Consider the following 23,055-nt stretch of genomic DNA (forward strand, 5'->3'; position numbering starts at 1 on the left):
GTATTTTTGTGTATGGCACTCAGAAAGCAACAGTATTTAAATAGTATATTTTGGCGAGTCAAGAGCTAAACAAAAAGTCCTGTTTCATTACAAAATACTGTAACTTTTATAAACATTATACTATCACCAAAAAATGTTAATTAATATTTATAAAAAAATAAATATTTCATAAAACTGCAATTAAATTATATTATTTCTATAGTCTATACAAAAAAAAGACAAAATAATAAGGCTGAATAAGCTGATCTATAGCATGTTAAATGATGGTTGCCTGTCTGTGAATGGTACACCCCTCTAAGCTCACAGAAGTGGTTTGACCCAAGTCCTCAGCAGCCAATGACATTGACCCGTTCAAACTGATTTTTAACGCGTACTTCACGTGTACTTCACGTGTATTTAACACGTGAAATACACGTTAAATACACGTTAAATACACGTTAAGTACGCGCTGATTTTTAACACGTAAACAACACGTATTTAACGCGTTAAATACGTGTTGTTTACGCGTGAAATACACGTATTTAACGTGTTGTTGACGCGTTAAAATTCACGTGAATTTGACCCTCTTGGCCTTCCATAGACCAAAGACGTGTGATAAGAAGCGCGACACTTTCGTCGCCCCCCTTCTCGCGTGAGAAGCTACGTGACGTCAAGCGCCTTGTCATTTTTAATATCTTTTTTTTTTTCCATTTGTGTGTGTGATTTTGTCAAATGTCTTAAGTGCTGTAGTTAAGTGTTTGTTTGTTTTTTTGTTCGGAGCAAAAAGAAAGAAAAACTTGCATGTTATAACAATTAGCTCCTCCAAATCCCCAAATATTTCATAATCTTCATAATGCTGACGAAAATATGAGTAAAATTTAATTTACACTGCAGTATATCTAATCAATGAACTTACAATGTTATTTAGAAGTGCACATGTAAAACAACAACCAGGAACAACCAATTCACAGCTTTCTTGTAAGCATCATATATAACTAATGGCACCAAGATAAGGACAGTATAAACCAAAAAAACAACATTTGTATAGGTTTAAGTGTTTTGTCCACCAGAAAACATAAATTGAAAAATGGCTTAATGCATTAATAGTTAAATCCAAAGGCCAAATTTGAAATTAACAATGGACCATGGGCCAGGAGTAAACACTTCAATCATGTAATGTTTTAATAATTTTGTAGTTTAGAAATTATAAAATTATAAAATATAAATTATAAAATTCATATATACATTCTCCAAAGTCTCATTCATAAAACACAAACACATCAAATAGTTAACTCTATTGTCACAGTGTGAACTCAAATAACACACAATTATCCATAAGCAAGCATTCAGTAGCATCTCAGGAAATTATGAACAGGAGCACAGGTGACTGCTTTAAAAATGCATCCTAGCACTGGAGAGAGAGCTGAAAGAATCACACAGTGTAGTACAGTATAGTAACAGTACTTTATTACAATTACAGTGTTTTGATTTTATCTCACTAGTGTGCACTGAGCAGGGAGGTTGTCTGCACTGTAAATTATAATGAGTAAACCTTATTTAAAAAAAAGCATGCAAACCGATTGCCTTGAAAAAAACAAGTGAAATAAGAATAGTAATTTGTACTAACAAAGGTTTATTTATAAGTGTTGTAAACGTGTAACTCAGAATTACTATTTTCAACAACTAAATTAAGTACATTATACTATGTACGTATTTCAAACAACTAATTTAAATTTAGCTAAATCAAGAAACATTTCCTGCAACTTGGAATTTCTAAGTTGTATTTACTTGAACAGAAATCTAGTTGACCAATTGCCTTTAATGTTCTATTCTTCACACACATTACCCTAAATCAAATGTAGTGACAGTTCAAAGTTAAAGATGATATATTTTTTTCAATGTAGTTTTAACTCGTATTACAAAAATTTTGAAACAAAGCAAAAACAATCTGCTTTTAGTTATGTTAAACAATGGAGGTAGCAGTACAATGATTTTAAATACGGCAATGAGTTGGCCACACAAGTTGCCAATGTTTTTTTTTCTGTCCCAAGTCAAGCATCATATTGTAGGCGCTCTTCACAGTATCAGGGTAACCCACATGTAGCAGTGATGCAAACGTAGCACATGGTGGTCGGGAAGCAAATGTTGGAGGCAGACCCTGGAGACTATTCTTTGCAGTACTACCCTGAACAATGATGGCAGAAGACACTGGGTCAAGATTTGGAGAAGTACTTCATCGTCAGTGATAGTCAGCAAGCCAACAGATACTAGTGCCCAGACTGCATCAGCATCAGACACCTGTATAAAACCAAATAAAAACAATATTAGCATGGAAATGTGGATGATCAGTTTTCAGTGTTTTCTGTCTTGCCTACACTGCCATAACATTGGGTTAGTTCACCCAAAATTTATATTCACATCATCATTTACTCACCCATGACTTTTAGTTATTTTCAGAACACAAATAAAGACATTTTCAGTTAAATAAATTTCTGTCCTTTAACTGAATGTCTATTTACCCAAAATTTTAGACACGTGATCATATAGCAATTATGTCTCTTTCGAAGATTTGCGCCTCTTTTCCAATGTCAGGCCAAACCATTCTTAATTCTCAATGCTTAACCATTCCATTCTGTGCTAATATGGATATGGTTTAATTTTTCACTGTTGGGCTGTCAACAGAGCTCTTTTGAATGCAACATAAATGTGTCAGTCGTTGCCTTAGTAATGCAATAGTTAAGATATCGAACCTGATGTAAATAGCACCCACGTTACGAAAGATTAAATATTACTTTTGATTTTAATATTACCTAGTTTACTTAACTCAAATAGCATGTTGCCCAGCTGCAGAGAAACTGGTGGCTAGGCAAAAACAAACGACCAACCCTGAGCAGTGACTACCATCTAGGCTTTCTACAGCACGTTCAGTGTGTTCAGATAAGAGTTCTGGATCAAGAACAGTTCATCAGACCATGCCTAACAGAGTTCAAGTGGAAATATAACTGAAATTGCTCCTTACAATTCATTGAACAGTTTGGCCCAAAAAGTAGATTAATTGGCTCCATTCATATGGATTGATTTGATGGTTTCTTGGGTGTCAGAGATTTGGGATAAATATCTTCATTCGTGTCATGAAGATGCACAGTTTTTTATGGAATAGATTGACAGGAGGGAGATTAAATGGCACATTTTTCATTTTTGATTGAACTAGGTATGTAATCAACATTAATATTTATAAATGTATCTCAGTAATATACCAGCAAATACACAGGCATGTTTTCTAAAATGGTGTCACTAACTATGGGAACTTACCAAGGCGGGTTAGTTGTAGAAGTATCCGGGGGGATCATGAATTAAAACAGGTAGGCATCAGATGGGTGTGTAGTTCTGTCAAATCTGCATTTTTAATTAGTTTAAAAAGAAAAACTAAGTTTAAGAAATGTAAAAATTACAATAGAAACATGTTTTTCAAAGTGTCAATAAAGAAGTCATTGAAGTCAATAAGCGCTGTTTATTTTAAATATTATTAATAAATATAATAAAACTATTAAACATTTAAGGTAGCATCATACATTTTATGGGTTCTAGGATGTGAAGTGTACTCTTAGATATGTGAAAAGAAACACAGTTACAAATACGGAAATACGGTTACAGGTATTCTTGAACTGCAATAAATTATTTGAAATTGCAAATAAAGCATAGCACATGATTGAGTCAAAAACTGCTCTACTGCTGTTGAAATATCTCACCTTTATTATACTGAGACCGGTGATCACAAGACCGCTGCTCAGAGAAGACAGCTGACACAAGCTTTTTTCCTAAATATGAAAAATAATTCTTCATATAAAATCAAGTTCCACTAATGTTGTGAATTGTAGAACAAGAACACATTCATTTCTTGATATTTGCATTTTTTACAATAGAAATAAATTTTCTATACATCTCTATTTGAGGCATCAGTAATAAAACCAATTCAAAAGCAGCATTTCTTCTGTTACAGTACTCGGTGTTTTTAAAACAGCAAATAAATAATTACTGCAAAACAACTAGCTCATTCAGTTTAAACCTTATGTCTGATCACGTAATGACTATGATTGCATTAAAATGATGAAAATACATTTGTAAACTGAAAAATGACTTTAACCTACAAAGTGGCCAAAGCCTCACAGTGTTATAAAATTATAGAGGAAATTTTGCAAAAGATTACTGTTAACAATTAATAAATGGCACATATTCTTGCATGTTCTTGAATTGTTCCTCAGAATTTACATGCTTTAATTTTTAACTAGTAAAACATTTTTCAATTTGAGAAATGAAATAAAAAAAAGTCTTTAAAAGTTTTTACATTTACCCAAATGTGCCACAAGTTGTGTATTTCTATAGTTTTTGTTCTAATAGCAGAATAGCAAAGATCGTTACCTGTTACGTTAGCTGACACTGGTGCTGACAAGGAGCTAATGTTAGTCAGTTCAAATTAGCAGCACACAGAAAGATACAACCACACACTATTTTTTTTTTTACTTACCTTATTATTATTGTGTAGAAGTAATCAATCATTCTTTGTCCAGAGGTGAAATGTAAACAGTCTTTTTACTTCTCAGTTTCAGCAAATTCGACGCAGCTTCAAAACTTTGCTTGCTGCGCATGCGCACCGTCCTTATTTCTTCTTCTGTTGTTTTGTTCCTGTTGCACATTAGCGCACTGCTGCCTCTCACTGGTGAATTAATGTAATCGGTTTTGTTGTAGCTACTTGAATATTTTAAGAAAGAATTACTCATTGCAGCATGTTGTTTTATTTGCCTTAAAATTAGCAAATTTTGTAACTTAATAAAACCTAGTAAGTATAACAACTAAGTAAAGATAACTTATTATATTTAAGGAAGCTAAACTATTGTAGTGTGTGTATTTGTACTGTAGGTTTTGTCATCTGAGGCCAAAGTTTGATATTGATAGATCATGTAAGGGTTTTTGACTGGAGAATTTGATTTTGACATAGAAGTTCGCACAAGTTTGTGGCCTAATTGTTAGAGACTTGGACTACTTACAAGAAGGTATCCGGTTCAAGTCTCGGTGCTGGCAGGAGTTGTAGGTGGGAGTGAGTGAATGAACAGCGCTCTCTTCCACCCTCAATACCCATGGACTGAACTCAATACCCTGGCACTGAACCCCCAGTTGCTCCCCAGCGCTGGATCTGTAGCTGCCCACTGCTCCGGGTGTGTGTTCACTTCTCACTGCTGTGTGTGTGCACTTGGATGGGTTAAATGCAGAGCACCAGCTCCAAGGATGGGTTACTTGGTAAATGTCAGGACTTTCACTTTCAAATAGGCCTTGTCCATATAATTTGGCTCTCTCTAGTGGACAAAATGTATATCACAGCTTTTAGTCTCAGGTTATGTCAGCACGTGATAATAAAATAAACTGCATTACATAGTTTTTTTTTTTTAGCGCTCATTATAAATCACTTTTCAAGCAATATCACCTAAAAATCCATTTTAAATCATGTAAGTCTAATCAGTGACTAACATGGAGTGTCCAAATGTATTCACAGTTACAGCTTAAATAAAATAATACAATAGTAATATAGGCTAATTTTAATCTGAGCACATATGAACTTACTGGTAATAGTTCATACAACACGTCTCTAAAGAAAAAACGATCACTATACATTAGACCTCATTTCTGAAAACGAAATAATTGTATGATCAGCAGATGATTATTATTTTACAGTTAAGGTTTTTTTTTATGTCTTAAAGCTGCTTATTACAACAGAAGTTTCTTGTAGTCTACTCTACATGTTCAAATTAATAGCCTATATATTGATAATTAATTAATACGTTTATATATGCCTATTTGAACATTTTTGAAACTGTTTTGACACATTTTCATTTTCAATTATTATATCTATTAAAATAAGTCGGTACTATATAGTAGCCTTCTTTTGTGTTGATGTCTACTGAAGCCTTATGATCACACATCACAGGGAGTCTGTCATAGCAAGTCAGTTCCGGACATATATGCAAAAAACTTCTATGTACAAACAATAAACGTCTTTTTTTTTACGCTTTTTATGATTCATTTAGTGAGATAATTCGTTCAGTAACTGCACATGAATCAATTATATTTTCCTCTTCAATATTTTCAGCACGAAATAAATATTAATATTTTAATGAATGTTGAAAAAATCAGGGCTGAGTTTCCCAAAAGCCTAAAGAACATTTAAGGTAGCATCATACATTTGCCTAAGAAGTTCGTAAAAACGATCATACTGATCTTAATATCACAGTCTGTTTCCCAAAAGCATCGTAATTTAAGTAGCACTTGAAAATCATTGTAGATCTACGGGTGCTCTGGAGTAGCCTAATCGTTAAGCCCTAAGTGCATCGTAAGAAGACAGATTTATGCGGTCACATGCAGGACAGTCGGCAGTTTACACCTTTAACTTGATTCAAGCGAAATGTGATTATATTTACCTTTACATTTATTCATTTAGCAGACGCTTTCATCCAAAGCGACTTACAAACGAGGACAGTGGAAGCAATCAAAAACAACAAAAGAGCAATGATATATAAGTGCTATAATAAGTCTCAGTTAGGTTAACACAGTACACGTAGCATGGGATTTTAACTAATATAATAAATAAAAAGAAGTGTTAGAGGTAGTGTTAGAGGTCTTTATATCTTTATACATACATACAGATATAATTGCATAATACATGAAAAGATATAAGATGAAAGAGATGGATTTTAAGCCGATTCTTGAAGATGGCTAAGGACTCAGCTGCTCGGATTGAGTTGGGGAGTTCATCCCACCAGAAGGGAACATTTAATTTAAAAGTCCGTAAAAGTGACTTTGTGCTTCTTTGGGATGAACAATCAAGCAACGTTCACTTGCAGAACACAAGCTTCTAGAGGGCATATAAATCTGAAGTAACAAACTTAGGTAAATGGGTGCAGAGCCAGTGGTAGTTTTGTAAGCAAACATCAATGCCTTGAATTTCATGCCAGCAGCTATTGGTACCCAGTGCAAATTGATAAACAGCGGTGTGACGTGTGTTCTTTTCGGCTCATTAAAAATGATCATTATAAGGATTTGATTGTGCTTTATTGTACACATTATGACTCGTTTTCTTTATTTTTTTTTATACATTTATAAATGATTTAATTAAAAGAAATACACATCTAAAAAATTGAAATACACATCTAAATTAAATGACTGAAAATAATAATTAAAAGAAACGAATAAAATAAATAATGTGGGAAATGCTTCAAAGACTGGGTGGGGGGTATGTCAACGACTTGCTGAAGTTCAGAAAACCAATAACGTCTCTCTCTCTCTATACTGTATATAAAGAACATTATATATATAATATAATATTGTACTGTAGATATTAGAATTAATTAAAATTATTATATCCAAGTTGTCTGTCTGGAACGCAGCATTAGTTTAACATCAATAAGCAATCGTGTACTACTGTTACGAGCCATTCTAAAGTGAGATTTCAGCACTTGACAAACGGACAGCGACTCCTAAGTAGCACTTAAAGCACGGCTACTTGCGATTGCTTTACGTGCATAGTTGGGAAATTCACGTGAAACAATAACGAACGATCGTAAAATTACTCGTAGAAAACGCTCTTAAGCGCTAAGATCAATCGTTAACGGGAAACCCGGCCCAGAACAGTTTAATGCAAACGAATGTCTCATGAATCGATCAGAGTTAGTTAAAAAAAAAGTTAAAAGAAAGATGGATGCCATAGACTTTTTTTTTACTTCACAATATAACAGTTTTTGTTTTCGATTTGAATTATTTCGTTTTAAAATAATAATTTAAAACATAAAAAGCATTCTATAGATATATTTATCATGTTGGAGAAGCGTTCCTGCTATAAAGACCAAGAAGACAGAAATCGCATCCTGTTTGTTTTCCTTATTTTACAAAAGCATAAGGTTTTGTTGATATTGTGAGTGCACACATGTACAAGTAGACCTTTTGGAGTTCCGAATGATGCATACTCTTACCTTTATGAGCAAAAATGACGGCGCATTTTTAAATTTTTACTGTCATAAAAAAAAAAAAAATGCAAGCTGGCTCCTCCATGTCCTGCAAAGCGCTCACTCTCCGCACAAATATGCGCCTAACAGTGCTCATTTACCTAAGTTAAATGTTTAAAGTAATACTGTGAAATGCATGAAGTGTAGGCCTATTATGTCTGTTTATTTTAGGTAAGTCTTGTTGGTTTGAGAAGGCTAAATTGATCAAACATGCTCAACTTACTGTCTGAACGAGCTGCAGCTTGCTCGTTCCTTTAAAAATCAAAAACTTGAATTTACCAAACCCAAAATTTTCCAAACATATTTCAAAATTAACTTAAAGAAACAAATAGAAATGACAACTTTTCTATTAAAAATCAAAAGTGAACTATTTTAATAGATGTGTAATAGGGAAGAGAGAGAGAAAAAAAGTCACTGTATCCAGTCGACTTGGGCAAAGAATTCACACAAGCTGTTGGACAAAGGCCGGGCCCATGAAGGGCTCTCTATTCGTTCCCTTGTTTTAATTAGAAGTTCTCCCCCAGCTATGTCCCAAAACTGCCAGGGCTCATATGCACCTGCATATCCTGGACCCAGACTATTCCACTGAGGAGACAGATGTGTACTTTAGGTGCTGTTATCATTACCTTAAAGCCTTCCTTAGGGCAAAATAGGACAAAGCCAAATTATTATTAATGTACTTATTCACACGTACGTCATCCATGCGTACGTTATCCAGACGCTTATCCACGCGTACGTTATCCAGACGCTTATGCACGCGTACGTTATCCAGACGCTTATGCACACGTACGTTATCCAGACGCTTATCCAGTATGGCAAGCCAAAAGGGTCAGAATTACGCCTAGATTAAACGCGTTTGCATACAAAACGCCGTTTTTTACGGCGTTTAAAACGGTATTAGCGCCGTCAAATACGCCGTCCTTATAGCAGACGCCGTAAAAAACGCGCGTAAACCGTAAAAAACGCCGCAAAAAACGGCGTTTTAGTGTTTGTAAAAAGCGCCGCTTTTAACGCCGTCGGCTTGCCACAGGACGCCGTAAAAAACGCCGTTCTGAATGCACAAAAGCGCGCGTTATTTACGGCGTTTTCCTTGTAGTATAATGAGCCACGCCCGCTGATTTCCACAGCCAGTAATATTGAACTGTTCTCACCCAATCAATGATGACCTGACTCAGACCAGACTAGTTTACATCCGAGTTCGATTGTTATTTTAATCACTCGATTGGTTGGTTGGTTGATATGAAGATGGCCAGGAGAATCTTTATTTTGCGTTGTCAGCAGAAGCTGAACAATTGCACTCCAACCGCAATTAAACACACCTGATTCAGCTAATCAAGCCCTCAACGGCATACTGGAAACTTCTAGTCCGGTGTATTGCAAGTTGAGCTAAACTCTGCAGGACAGTGATCTTCTACGACTGAGTTAAGACACCCCTGTTTCTGAACCTTGGATTTGTGTGCTGTCTTTAGCACTAAGTTGAATGTTCTTATTCTATTCTTAATTATCTCTTTTATTATATTGCTGAACATTTTGCATCCTGAAAATTCAGTACTTATAAGTGGCTTTCTTTTTTTTTAAGGCTAGAAACAATGTAGAGAAGCATTGAATGGGCGAGAGGAAGGCTGATCACTGCACCAGAAGCAGACGAGTTACTCCAAGATCTCAATGAATATATAGCAGAGGTACAAAAGCATAGGCAGCATGGACAACAAGGTAAGTAATTTCTAAACTATTTGTCTTCTCTTTAAACCTTCTAGCTATAGCTTTCAAATTGTCTGTCTAGCAGGTTCTAAGTATAAAAGATCCAATATTAACTTTTAGTGAAGATTAATTGAAATGGTGAACTGAATTTATTACATTAGCCATTCTGAATAGATTATCTCTGATGAGATTGTCTCATCTTTTAAAATCTTAGTACATTTTAATATCCTTTTTTTTTTTCTTTTGGCCTAATATTGTATAAACTATTGTGGCCTAAAGCAGATCATAGATTTACAATAATTTATTGTTGCAGCCAGTTCCAGTTATCAGGCTCCACTCTGATCGAGGTGCACCCCATTACAGCATCACCAGAGAGCAACTTTCCTTTCTGAGGACATGTGGTTTTAGTCTTCCTTCAATAGCAGAGATTCTGCAAGTGTCTCTGGCTACCGTCAAACGCCGCATGGAAGTAAGTTTGGTTTTAGAATTAGCTTTTTATGACTTGTCATGCATGAAAAGAGCATTTAGAATGAATTGTTCAAAATTAGTTTAAGCAATAATACTTATGTTTACATGTTTGTTCCAGGAGATTCCATTTGAATCGCTCTCTGACTTAATCTGAAATAACCGATGTAGATCACAGACATTGTGGATGGAAATGACCAGCTGGGATCGGAGGCTGTCAGGGCACAGTTACGGGCAGGTGGAAATCGTGTACAAAGACACAGAGTACGCAGGAGCTTGGTTCAAATTAACCCAATTGCAGCAGCGCTACGGGACATGTCACAAAGACCACACAGAAGGTTGTACAGTGTTGCTGGTCCAAACTCCCTGTGGCACCTAGATGGCAACCACAAATGGATAAGGTAGATATCAGATTTTTTTTTTTTTTTTTTTTTTTTTAATTCACATGGTAACAACCCTATTATGACTAATTGAATCAAATTAAATTTAAGAAAATGGAAAATATTATTTGTTAAGGTACCAGCACAATAACACGCACAGCAAGATATCCTCTAATTATCATTAACAATAAAACCTCAGAAAGTATTGATGTAATTTTGTCAATATTGCACACCCCTAGTTTTTATCCTTTCAAAGAGATTTTTAACTAAATAAAATTGTGTATGATTGAACGGATGAACCTGTCATAGATTGTCACTGGCAAAAGGGATACATTAACCTCATGATTCTGCCCCTTCTAAGGCTAAGGAAAAGCATTGCAGTGGCAATGACAGGGTTTTGTGAGTACTGCATAAACTAAAGAGTTTCTGGAAAAAAAAAAAGTTTGGATTTGGCTGTTTTTGCAGCAAATGACAATCAAATGTTAAAGGGATTGTTCACTCAAATGAAATTCGTCACATTTACTCACCCTTAATTTGTTCAACACTTGTATGAGTTTCTTCCCTTGATCACAAAAGAATACACTAAAAAGAATGCTGGTAGCTATTGACTTCCATAGTATAAATACTATGAACTTTGAAAGTTGACTTGTCTTTTAATGTCTCTTTTATATTTATTTATTTACTTAAAAGCCATTTTTCTCTTATGTTTTAGATGGAGAATTGTCATTCATGGTGTTATAGATGGCTACAGTCATCTCATAGTCTTTCTGCATGCCTCAAACAACAACCACAGCAGCACTGTAATGCCTTCTAGGGTCAGAACAGACCATGGAGGAGAAAACCATGATGTCTGTGTGATGTTGAACATTTTCAGGGGCTCAGAGAGAAGAGGCAGGAGCGTTCACAACTAAAGAATTGAGAGGCTCTGGGGTGACACGTGGCGGGGATTGACTAACGTATATTACAATCTCTTTCACTTCCTGGAAGCTGAAGGTATCTCTGACATAGACAAAGAAATGCACATATGGGGCTCTTCACTTTGTCTATGTGCCGAGGATCAACAGGTGTTTATCAGCCTTTACTCAACAGTGGAACAACCATGGGCTGAGAACAGAACAACACCAGACACCCATGCAGATATTTGTTCGAGGCTGCCTGGAACAACAAGGACAGCGAACCACTGCAATGGAAGAGATCTTTGGCAGAACAGCTGGACCAGCAGATGAACCTGTTCTTCAGGCACCGGCAGCAGAATCAAGCTTGCAGGAGGCACCAGTGTTTGACTGGCCAGAGGGAGTAGCTGTTCCTCAAAGTGACTTCACATTGGAGAGTGCTGCCTTAGAGCAACTTGTTGCACAAATTAATCCACTTGGTGGTTCAAGGGGACAACTCTGAGTGGATGTCCTTCAAAACATTTTATCTCTTTTGATGTCTCTGAATCCCCAACATTAAAGAAAAACAAATGGTTATTTCTGTAATCACAGATTATGGTCACCACTGACTAATTATATGGACACTGAATTTTTGGTGAGCCAACCACTGAGGTTTGTCGTGGGTGTGGATAGATCCACTTGAAGTTATATTTTGAGTAGCTGTTACAATATTTAAGTATGGTTAAAGGGTTAGCTCACCCAAAAATGAAATTTGTCATTAATTACTCACCCTCATGTTGCCCCAAACCTGTAAGACCTTTGTTTGTCCTCAGAACACAAATTAAGACATTTCTGGTAAAATCCAAGGATGATCCACATAAGCAGCAACGGTACTGCATCTTTTGAGGTCCAGAAGGGTATTAAAAGCCATTGATAGTGTTTCAACATTAATATTATTAAGTGACGTGAATAGTTTTGGTGCGCAAAAACAAAACAACTTTTTCAACTATCTAGTGAAGGACGATCTCTGAACAATAATTCACGAAGCTTCAATTCTTTATGAATCTTGTTTAGAATTAATCTCATATTTCATCTAAAATATCTATCATTTGTGTTCTGAGGACTAACGAAAGTCTTACAGGTTTGGTACATTATGAGGGTGAGTAATTAATGACAGAAATTTCATTTTTGGGTGAACTAACCATTTAGGATGGTGTGAAATTTTAAAGAAACATCACCAATAGCATGTTCACCATTTGAAACTTGAAAATAAAAGTTTCTATTTCCCACATTAAGTGTCCTCTGATTTACTTGTACATCACCAGAAAATATTTACCGGAATTGTCATTTAAAAATGTAAAAATAGTTTTTTGGATTATTAAAAATTATTTTTTATATTTCATAAGAACATCCATTTTATATAAAATACTAAAGGTATACTTGAGTTATTAAAGCCAACATTCCTCTCATCTTCTGTAGTTCTTGCATTCCTTGGTGCAGGGGCTGGGCAGGTGGGTTTAAACGCCTCTATTTCATCTGTCAATCACATTAAATACTCAGTGATTTGTTTACAAAGATATGAACAGTAACATTTTACTTAAAGGTATAGTTTGTCCAAAAATGAAAATTCTCTCATTTACTCTCAACCCTCATAAAATTCCTTTGTTCTGCTGAACACAACACATTTGAAAATGTCAGAAACCAAACTAAACAGATCTTATTCCTCCATAGTACTTATGTGTCCTACTATGGCAGTCAAAGGGGGATGAGATCTGTTTGTTAAATGACATTATTTCAAATGTCTTGTGTTGAGCAGAACAAAGGAATTTATACAGGTCTATAAAAACCTGTATAGAAGGGTTTAGAATAAATGATGTGAGAATTTTTCATTTTTGGGTGAACCATCCCTTTAATCATTCAGGATTATTGAATATGACAAAATTAGTGCAGGGGTGTCCAAACTCTGTCCTGGATAGCCACTGTTCTGCAGAGTTTACCTCCAACTTACCACAACACAACTGCCTGGAAATTTCCTGTAGGTCTAAAAACCTTGATTAGTTGGATCAGGTGTGTTTAATTGGGGTTGGAGCTAAACTCTCAGGACAGTGTCCCTCCAGGAGCAGGATTGGACAGCCCTGGCTTAGTGACTTTAAAATGTTAATTAAGTTTTAGAACACTTAGCCTACACCTTCCCAAAGCCAAGAGATCCTTTTAGGGCAAGGATTTTAATTTAGTTAGGCAGTTTAAATTAGTTTAAATTTGTGTATATTACATAGCTATTATTCTGGATTGACTTCAGTCTTTGTTAAAATGTATCTATCCTTAAAGTTCTGTGTAAGTCAAAAAATGTTCTTTAGCGACTATTTGAAGTTAGACTCTTCTCATTTTAAATTTCTTCTTAATTAAGGCTACTACTACCTTGCCAAATTTTATAATCACAAATGTAAATTTTCAAAGAAGAGAGGTTAGAGTAAGACATTAAATCATTAATTCAAATGGCTGATTCATTCAATGAGGAATAAAGTGAATCATTTAATACCAAAGGCTGCTGTTGCTTGAAGAGGATATTGTTCTGCTGTGGCTTTGTTTGGACTCTTTTTGTCAAAATAGAGCAAAATGAGAAAATAGTTACAATTTTAGTTACTATTAATAGTAAACTCACTCAAAATACCTTACTTATATTGATTCAGTTCAATAAACATTTGCAAAGGTCCTGCTATTAGGAAAAACCCTCTTCCTCGTGTTTTAATTAACTGTATGTCATAAAATAAATTATATTGCAATTATTTACAAACAACATTTATTTTAAATGCTAAGCCTATAACTTATTTAAAGCAAAACTAAAATCTGAACTTTCTCCTCTCATTTCCATGAGTTAATCGTGACATAGTGTAACATTTGGTTGATAAACTATATACCTATTTATTATGTAAATAATGCTTTTTACTTCTCTTGTGTACTTCTTTGTACTAACGAAGCATTTATTTCATATTAGTATATTACCCTTGTGATTACTCACTGGAGTAATCTAGATACTGTTTTTTGAGTGGCTAGTATGATCCAGCAGTTCACTTCTGGGCTGAACTCCTGTGGCCAGTTGTGGGAGGTGGTGGTTAATAATTTGCTTTTTAGCAAAAGTGCCAAGTGGAATGTTATGACCAAGAGGAGCCTACCTGAAGGATTCCATATGCTTCAACCTGTGCCCTGACTCTCTACCTGCCAAGAGGTGTGTCAGAAGAAGAGGAATTCAGGGAATTAATGCTCCTTGCAATAAAAGGATCTCTCGGATTTGGGAAGGTATAAGCGTCACCTTTTTTTTTTCTTTTTTTTTTTTTTCCTTTCAGCTCTGTTAAAAATTGTGGGGCAAGATCTGAATGTATTTGACTGTTAAATAATAAATCAGAAAACAAATTTGGTGTGGAAACTTGGCACTTTTATTTCACCAACATTCCAGAAGACCTAAACACAGACATTGATTCACATGACCTAAAATTAAAATGACTACTACAACATCTTAACATATTTACATATTAAAATAATGACTATTAAAGTCATTGCCACAAGCAGCACTTATTTGGGTCTATAAAAATGTAAAAACATGACCAACTTTCCCAAAAAAAAATTTGTATGTTTTGGGGACAGTTTTTTATTTTTTTTTTGGAGTCAAGAAATAAAAACATGAAAGTAATAATGTATAACGGGACATACTCTAAACAAACTTGAAAAGGTTAGGTCTATGTTTTGTCCATTTAATGAAAGTGAACCAGTTTCATCTGTTGGCCCAGCTCTTCTGCCAAATATTTTTTGCATAATTTATTGCATAATAAGTTGGATCCTTGATGACTCTACAAGGGGAAAGAATAAATGTTTTACTGAGAAGTTCTTAAAAAGCATGAATTCATTTTATACCATTTCTTTAAACCAGTGGTTCTCAAACTTTTTATACCAACCACTTCAGAAAATATTTGGCTCTCCAAGCAGCACCATAATGAGCAACATTACATTTCAGCAGCGTAGGCCTAACTATTCAGCTACAGCTCTGCACAGTTTTACACGAGGCAGTTTTATTTATTGTTGTCAGCCACTTCAACATTGTAAATACACAGTTTGAGCATTAACACTGTACTGTGCTTACATACTGGTAAATGAAAAAAAATGATTGAATTAAAATGTGTTGTACCAAAAGTGAAATAAAAACTGTACTGTACTTAGATGTAAAACAACAACAACACAACCAAAAAAAACAACTTTACTCAAATAAAGATCAAATTAAAATTTATTAACGTTCATTAATGTTTCATTTAGTGATTCCTCTTCGTAGCACTAGAGGGAGCCTGAGTACCACTAGTGCTACTCGCACCACACTTTGAGAACCACTGCTTTAAACAATCTTTAATTCATTTAAATTGTACTGACATTTGCGATTATCCAGAAAACACGAACAGAGTATAACGACTCAGATTTGCTCAAAATAAAAATGTAACGGGCAAATATAAAATAATGTGGCACCGACCGAGCAGTTTTAATGAGCAGCATTACAATTGGCCGATTGGAAAACCGTTCATACGTACTGGCTGTAGGAATCAGTGGGCGTGGCTCATTATACTATTAGCAAAACGCCGTAACGCGTTCTCTGTGCAACCAAAACGACGTTTTTTACGCCGTCATATGGCAACATGAACGGCGTAAAAAACGGCGTTTTCATACACACTAAAACGCCGTCAAATACGGCGTCACTGGCGTATTTTCGCACGTTTTTTACGGCGTTTGTTATCACAACGACGTATTTTGCGGCGCAGATACTGTTTAAAACTCTGTATTTGACAGAATATTTATTTATTTTTTGTTGTTGTTTAGAACTTACTTAATTTAGTTATTTAATTTATTTTGTTGTGGAGGCAGCATCTTTATTTTCAGTTTAAGTTTTTAATCTAATAGATTTGTTTTATTTTTATTTAAATTTTTATTTTATTTCATTTGAGCCTTTAAAAAGTTTTAGCTAACAATATAGCAGCACTGACATGCACATGCAATTGTTTTATGTCACCCACATGCACTTCTCTCTGCTGTTAAAAAAAATGTTTTTTTTTATATTTTATTTATTTGAGTGACAAACGGTTTGATTTTATAATTATTAGACTATTATTATTGTTGTTGTTATTTCGTTTTGTTTGAGAAACGGAAAAATTAAATTAAGATAGATGTTTTTTTCGTGGGTAAAAACAAATAAGCAAATAAACTATTCTTTAATATTTCTTTCACATGCGTGGGCGGCGTTAGGCCCATTTTTAGTCCGATTATTATATATTATTGACTATACATTGCTATCTTTACCTGAATCGAGCCGTGCGTCGTATCGAATCTTTGGGCATGGGGTATATTCCAGGCTTTAAGGAATAGGCTGCGCTGAGCGTGTGTGTGAGGCGAGGACAATACAGATAAGAAGCCCAGACGCCACCGACCCTAGAAGTGCAGTGTTGCTCTTTATATGAGATCTATATTTGCAAGAAATATAGTCGCAACAGCCAAACAATATGAAGAAACGATGTGACTAAATTGCAGAGCTGTATCAGATGAACTCTTATTCTGCTTTAGGACAGACAGTGAAGACAGGCTGAGTTGAAAAGTGGCGTTTCAGGGCCGCTCACGCACAAATGCATAAGATCATTTTTATCCACAAACAAAAAAATACGAAAAATATAGCTTCATTTTCGTTTTTTCCGTTTTTCAGACAGAACGAAATATTAATAATAGTGATGTAATAATAATAGAATCAAACTGTCACTTCTCTTTTTTTCTTTTTGTAACTGGTTTGATTTGATCATGTCATATCCTCTTGGTCTGAATGCAGTTATTGGATAGAATATTGTAGTAAGATTGGACATTAATCCAAATAAGCATGACGTTACAGTAAAAATATTACTATACATTTAAAACAGTGTATTCTTCGAATTTCAGTAGCGTGCAGATGCTCTTTTATGTCAGGACCACGGCGACAGCAGCTCGGACAATCGCTTCGCTTGCTCACATTATGTAATCTATAACTGGAAAATCATACTGTTTTTTATGAAATGTTGTTGAGAAAGAAATGTGTCGTTTTAAGGACGTAACATCTCGTTATTACGAGAAAATATGCCGTTTTAACTAAACAACTCATTATTATCATGAGAGCGGAAAAAAATGATATGTGTGGAAGCAATGCCTCAACGTATATTTGTTTGTTAAACAGCAAATAAACTCCCCTGTATACCAGAATCAGTTTGGAGCGGGGCTCGAACCAGCGGTTGTAGCGGTGTATAGTGGTCAAAAAGACTAGGACCATTGCCTCCAACTTCTGTAGCTGCACAGCTTTTACACACTCTCTGGTCGACTTCCGTTATCATGTATGATTTCTCGTATTGGAAATTAAATGATTCAAAGCTAATTGAATATTTCGAACCAGCACTTATGTATATACATAAAAGGTATTTGGGTAGTAAATGATATATAAACTAGGGTTTGTAATTGTTAAATAATTAACAGTTACATTCAAGTAGGATAAAGATGTGTAATCGGCCTATGTTCAATGTTTGTAGCGATTAAAATATATAAAAAGTTACTTAATATTCCTATCAGTTCACAGGCACTTCTTCCGCTTAAACGATCTGTGGTAAATTAGTCTGGTCTGGTTCTGTTCGTCTTTGATTGGGTGAGAACAGTTCATTATTACTGGCTGTGGAAATCAGCGGGCGTGGCTCATTATAATACAAGGAAAACGCCGTAAATAACGCGCGCTTTTGTGCATTCAGAACGGCGTTTTTTACGGCGTCCTGTGGCAAGCCGATGGCGTTAAAAGCGGCGCTTTTTACAAACACTAAAACGCCGTTTTTTGCGGCGTTTTTTTACGGTTTACGCGCGTTTTTTACGGCGTCTGCTATAAGGACGGCGTATTTGACGGCGCTAATACCGTTTTAAACGCCGTAAAAAACGGCGTTTTGTATGCAAACGCGTTTAATCTAGGCGTAATTCTGACCCTTTTGGCTTGCCATAATCCAGACGCTTATCAACGCGTACGTTATCCAGACGCAAAGTAAAAAAAATCCTTTCTTTGCTACGCCGCCGCCACGCCGCCGCGCAGTTTGAGCGCAGCTCCAACACGTGACCGTGACGTCTGACGTCTCATATCTTACGTCTGACGCCTGAATACTATGGGATTTTGGCCAGACGGCTGGCGAGCGTATACACGTTAGTTCTCCTCTCAGTTTGCTTAGTGAGTAGCAGAACTTGCACAAGATACACCTCATAGCTCATGTCTTCATTACAACAATATATACTTTTTTCTACACACCTACACCTACGCGCCTACTGATAAAGGACACCGTCAACAGTATTGAAGACGAAATAGATTATGTTTGACAGGTGCAATATTTGAAAATCGATAATTATTATTATTATTTTTTTATTACATTTATATCTGAATTTATGTCAACCTATAGACTTTCAAATATCAAAATATCAGGAATTCATATGTATTTGTGTACAAAATGACATTTAAACACATTCTCCTATTATATTTAGCCTGGAAAAGCTTCCAACACGCGCGCGTGTTGCGGTAAAAATAGGCGTCGGTTCTATTTCTAGCAAGCATATGGCAAGCCAAAAGGGTCAGAATTACGCCTAGATTAAACGCGTTTGCATACAAAACGCCGTTTTTTACGGCGTTTAAAACGGTATTAGCGCCGTCAAATACGCCGTCCTTATAGCAGACGCCGTAAAAAACGCGCGTAAACCGTAAAAAACGCCGCAAAAAACGGCGTTTTAGTGTTTGTAAAAAGCGCCGCTTTTAACGCCGTCGGCTTGCCACAGGACGCCGTAAAAAACGCCGTTCTGAATGCACAAAAGCGCGCGTTATTTACGGCGTTTTCCTTGTAGTATAATGAGCCACGCCCGCTGATTTCCACAGCCAGTAATATTGAACTGTTCTCACCCAATCAATGATGACCTGACTCAGACCAGACTAGTTTACATCCGAGTTCGATTGTTATTTTAATCACTCGATTGGTTGGTTGGTTGATATGAAGATGGCCAGGAGAATCTTTATTTTGCGTTGTCAGCAGAAGCTGAACAATTGCACTCCAACCGCAATTAAACACACCTGATTCAGCTAATCAAGCCCTCAACGGCATACTGGAAACTTCTAGTCCGGTGTATTGCAAGTTGAGCTAAACTCTGCAGGACAGTGATCTTCTACGACTGAGTTAAGACACCCCTGTTTCTGAACCTTGGATTTGTGTGCTGTCTTTAGCACTAAGTTGAATGTTCTTATTCTATTCTTAATTATCTCTTTTATTATATTGCTGAACATTTTGCATCCTGAAAATTCAGTACTTATAAGTGGCTTTCTTTTTTTTTAAGGCTAGAAACAATGTAGAGAAGCATTGAATGGGCGAGAGGAAGGCTGATCACTGCACCAGAAGCAGACGAGTTACTCCAAGATCTCAATGAATATATAGCAGAGGTACAAAAGCATAGGCAGCATGGACAACAAGGTAAGTAATTTCTAAACTATTTGTCTTCTCTTTAAACCTTCTAGCTATAGCTTTCAAATTGTCTGTCTAGCAGGTTCTAAGTATAAAAGATCCAATATTAACTTTTAGTGAAGATTAATTGAAATGGTGAACTGAATTTATTACATTAGCCATTCTGAATAGATTATCTCTGATGAGATTGTCTCATCTTTTAAAATCTTAGTACATTTTAATATCCTTTTTTTTTTTCTTTTGGCCTAATATTGTATAAACTATTGTGGCCTAAAGCAGATCATAGATTTACAATAATTTATTGTTGCAGCCAGTTCCAGTTATCAGGCTCCACTCTGATCGAGGTGCACCCCATTACAGCATCACCAGAGAGCAACTTTCCTTTCTGAGGACATGTGGTTTTAGTCTTCCTTCAATAGCAGAGATTCTGCAAGTGTCTCTGGCTACCGTCAAACGCCGCATGGAAGTAAGTTTGGTTTTAGAATTAGCTTTTTATGACTTGTCATGCATGAAAAGAGCATTTAGAATGAATTGTTCAAAATTAGTTTAAGCAATAATACTTATGTTTACATGTTTGTTCCAGGAGATTCCATTTGAATCGCTCTCTGACTTAATCTGAAATAACCGATGTAGATCACAGACATTGTGGATGGAAATGACCAGCTGGGATCGGAGGCTGTCAGGGCACAGTTACGGGCAGGTGGAAATCGTGTACAAAGACACAGAGTACGCAGGAGCTTGGTTCAAATTAACCCAATTGCAGCAGCGCTACGGGACATGTCACAAAGACCACACAGAAGGTTGTACAGTGTTGCTGGTCCAAACTCCCTGTGGCACCTAGATGGCAACCACAAATGGATAAGGTAGATATCAGATTTTTTTTTTTTTTTTTTTTTTTTTAATTCACATGGTAACAACCCTATTATGACTAATTGAATCAAATTAAATTTAAGAAAATGGAAAATATTATTTGTTAAGGTACCAGCACAATAACACGCACAGCAAGATATCCTCTAATTATCATTAACAATAAAACCTCAGAAAGTATTGATGTAATTTTGTCAATATTGCACACCCCTAGTTTTTATCCTTTCAAAGAGATTTTTAACTAAATAAAATTGTGTATGATTGAACGGATGAACCTGTCATAGATTGTCACTGGCAAAAGGGATACATTAACCTCATGATTCTGCCCCTTCTAAGGCTAAGGAAAAGCATTGCAGTGGCAATGACAGGGTTTTGTGAGTACTGCATAAACTAAAGAGTTTCTGGAAAAAAAAAGTTTGGATTTGGCTGTTTTTGCAGCAAATGACAATCAAATGTTAAAGGGATTGTTCACTCAAATGAAATTCGTCACATTTACTCACCCTTAATTTGTTCAACACTTGTATGAGTTTCTTCCCTTGATCACAAAAGAATACACTAAAAAGAATGCTGGTAGCTATTGACTTCCATAGTATAAATACTATGAACTTTGAAAGTTGACTTGTCTTTTAATGTCTCTTTTATATTTATTTATTTACTTAAAAGCCATTTTTCTCTTATGTTTTAGATGGAGAATTGTCATTCATGGTGTTATAGATGGCTACAGTCATCTCATAGTCTTTCTGCATGCCTCAAACAACAACCACAGCAGCACTGTAATGCCTTCTAGGGTCAGAACAGACCATGGAGGAGAAAACCATGATGTCTGTGTGATGTTGAACATTTTCAGGGGCTCAGAGAGAAGAGGCAGGAGCGTTCACAACTAAAGAATTGAGAGGCTCTGGGGTGACACGTGGCGGGGATTGACTAACGTATATTACAATCTCTTTCACTTCCTGGAAGCTGAAGGTATCTCTGACATAGACAAAGAAATGCACATATGGGGCTCTTCACTTTGTCTATGTGCCGAGGATCAACAGGTGTTTATCAGCCTTTACTCAACAGTGGAACAACCATGGGCTGAGAACAGAACAACACCAGACACCCATGCAGATATTTGTTCGAGGCTGCCTGGAACAACAAGGACAGCGAACCACTGCAATGGAAGAGATCTTTGGCAGAACAGCTGGACCAGCAGATGAACCTGTTCTTCAGGCACCGGCAGCAGAATCAAGCTTGCAGGAGGCACCAGTGTTTGACTGGCCAGAGGGAGTAGCTGTTCCTCAAAGTGACTTCACATTGGAGAGTGCTGCCTTAGAGCAACTTGTTGCACAAATTAATCCACTTGGTGGTTCAAGGGGACAACTCTGAGTGGATGTCCTTCAAAACATTTTATCTCTTTTGATGTCTCTGAATCCCCAACATTAAAGAAAAACAAATGGTTATTTCTGTAATCACAGATTATGGTCACCACTGACTAATTATATGGACACTGAATTTTTGGTGAGCCAACCACTGAGGTTTGTCGTGGGTGTGGATAGATCCACTTGAAGTTATATTTTGAGTAGCTGTTACAATATTTAAGTATGGTTAAAGGGTTAGCTCACCCAAAAATGAAATTTGTCATTAATTACTCACCCTCATGTTGCCCCAAACCTGTAAGACCTTTGTTTGTCCTCAGAACACAAATTAAGACATTTCTGGTAAAATCCAAGGATGATCCACATAAGCAGCAGCGGTACTGCATCTTTTGAGGTCCAGAAGGGTATTAAAAGCCATTGATAGTGTTTCAACATTAATATTATTAAGTGACGTGAATAGTTTTGGTGCGCAAAAACAAAACAACTTTTTCAACTATCTAGTGAAGGACGATCTCTGAACAATAATTCACGAAGCTTCAATTCTTTATGAATCTTGTTTAGAATTAATCTCATATTTCATCTAAAATATCTATCATTTGTGTTCTGAGGACTAACGAAAGTCTTACAGGTTTGGTACATTATGAGGGTGAGTAATTAATGACAGAAATTTCATTTTTGGGTGAACTAACCATTTAGGATGGTGTGAAATTTTAAAGAAACATCACCAATAGCATGTTCACCATTTGAAACTTGAAAATAAAAGTTTCTATTTCCCACATTAAGTGTCCTCTGATTTACTTGTACATCACCAGAAAATATTTACCGGAATTGTCATTTAAAAATGTAAAAATAGTTTTTTGGAT

The 23,055-nt window shown here is 35.8% G+C and overlaps 2 long non-coding RNA genes across 9 annotated transcripts; one reads left to right on the forward strand and one right to left on the reverse strand.

The window, feature by feature from the left end:
• Positions 1 to 1,424: 1,424 nt before the first annotated feature.
• LOC127977155 (uncharacterized) lies at positions 1,425 to 6,407 on the reverse strand. Its single transcript, XR_008158133.1, has 4 exons — positions 4,505 to 6,407; positions 3,729 to 3,797; positions 3,292 to 3,375; positions 1,425 to 2,277 (listed from the first exon to the last, which is right to left on the reverse strand). It is a non-coding gene; the product is annotated as an uncharacterized LOC127977155 (long non-coding RNA).
• A 2,926-nt stretch (positions 6,408 to 9,333) lies between these two features.
• On the forward strand, positions 9,334 to 21,704 carry LOC127977154 (uncharacterized). 8 transcript variants are annotated; one of them, XR_008158132.1, is made up of 5 exons: positions 9,357 to 9,451; positions 9,610 to 9,743; positions 10,045 to 10,200; positions 10,318 to 10,597; positions 11,289 to 12,737. It is a non-coding gene; the product is annotated as an uncharacterized LOC127977154 (long non-coding RNA). The 8 variants fall into 8 exon arrangements; XR_008158131.1 differs by lacking the exons at positions 9,610 to 9,743; positions 10,045 to 10,200; positions 10,318 to 10,597; positions 11,289 to 12,737 and adding exons at positions 19,843 to 19,976; positions 20,278 to 20,433; positions 20,551 to 20,830; positions 21,520 to 21,702 and having other exon boundaries at positions 9,375 to 9,451; XR_008158129.1 differs by lacking the exons at positions 9,357 to 9,451; positions 9,610 to 9,743; positions 10,045 to 10,200; positions 10,318 to 10,597; positions 11,289 to 12,737 and adding exons at positions 19,607 to 19,684; positions 19,843 to 19,976; positions 20,278 to 20,433; positions 20,551 to 20,830; positions 21,520 to 21,702.
• The last annotated feature ends 1,351 nt before the right edge of the window (positions 21,705 to 23,055 follow it).

Source organism: Carassius gibelio, chromosome B18, assembly GCF_023724105.1.
Source record: "Carassius gibelio isolate Cgi1373 ecotype wild population from Czech Republic chromosome B18, carGib1.2-hapl.c, whole genome shotgun sequence".
Lineage (NCBI taxonomy): Eukaryota > Metazoa > Chordata > Actinopteri > Cypriniformes > Cyprinidae > Carassius > Carassius gibelio.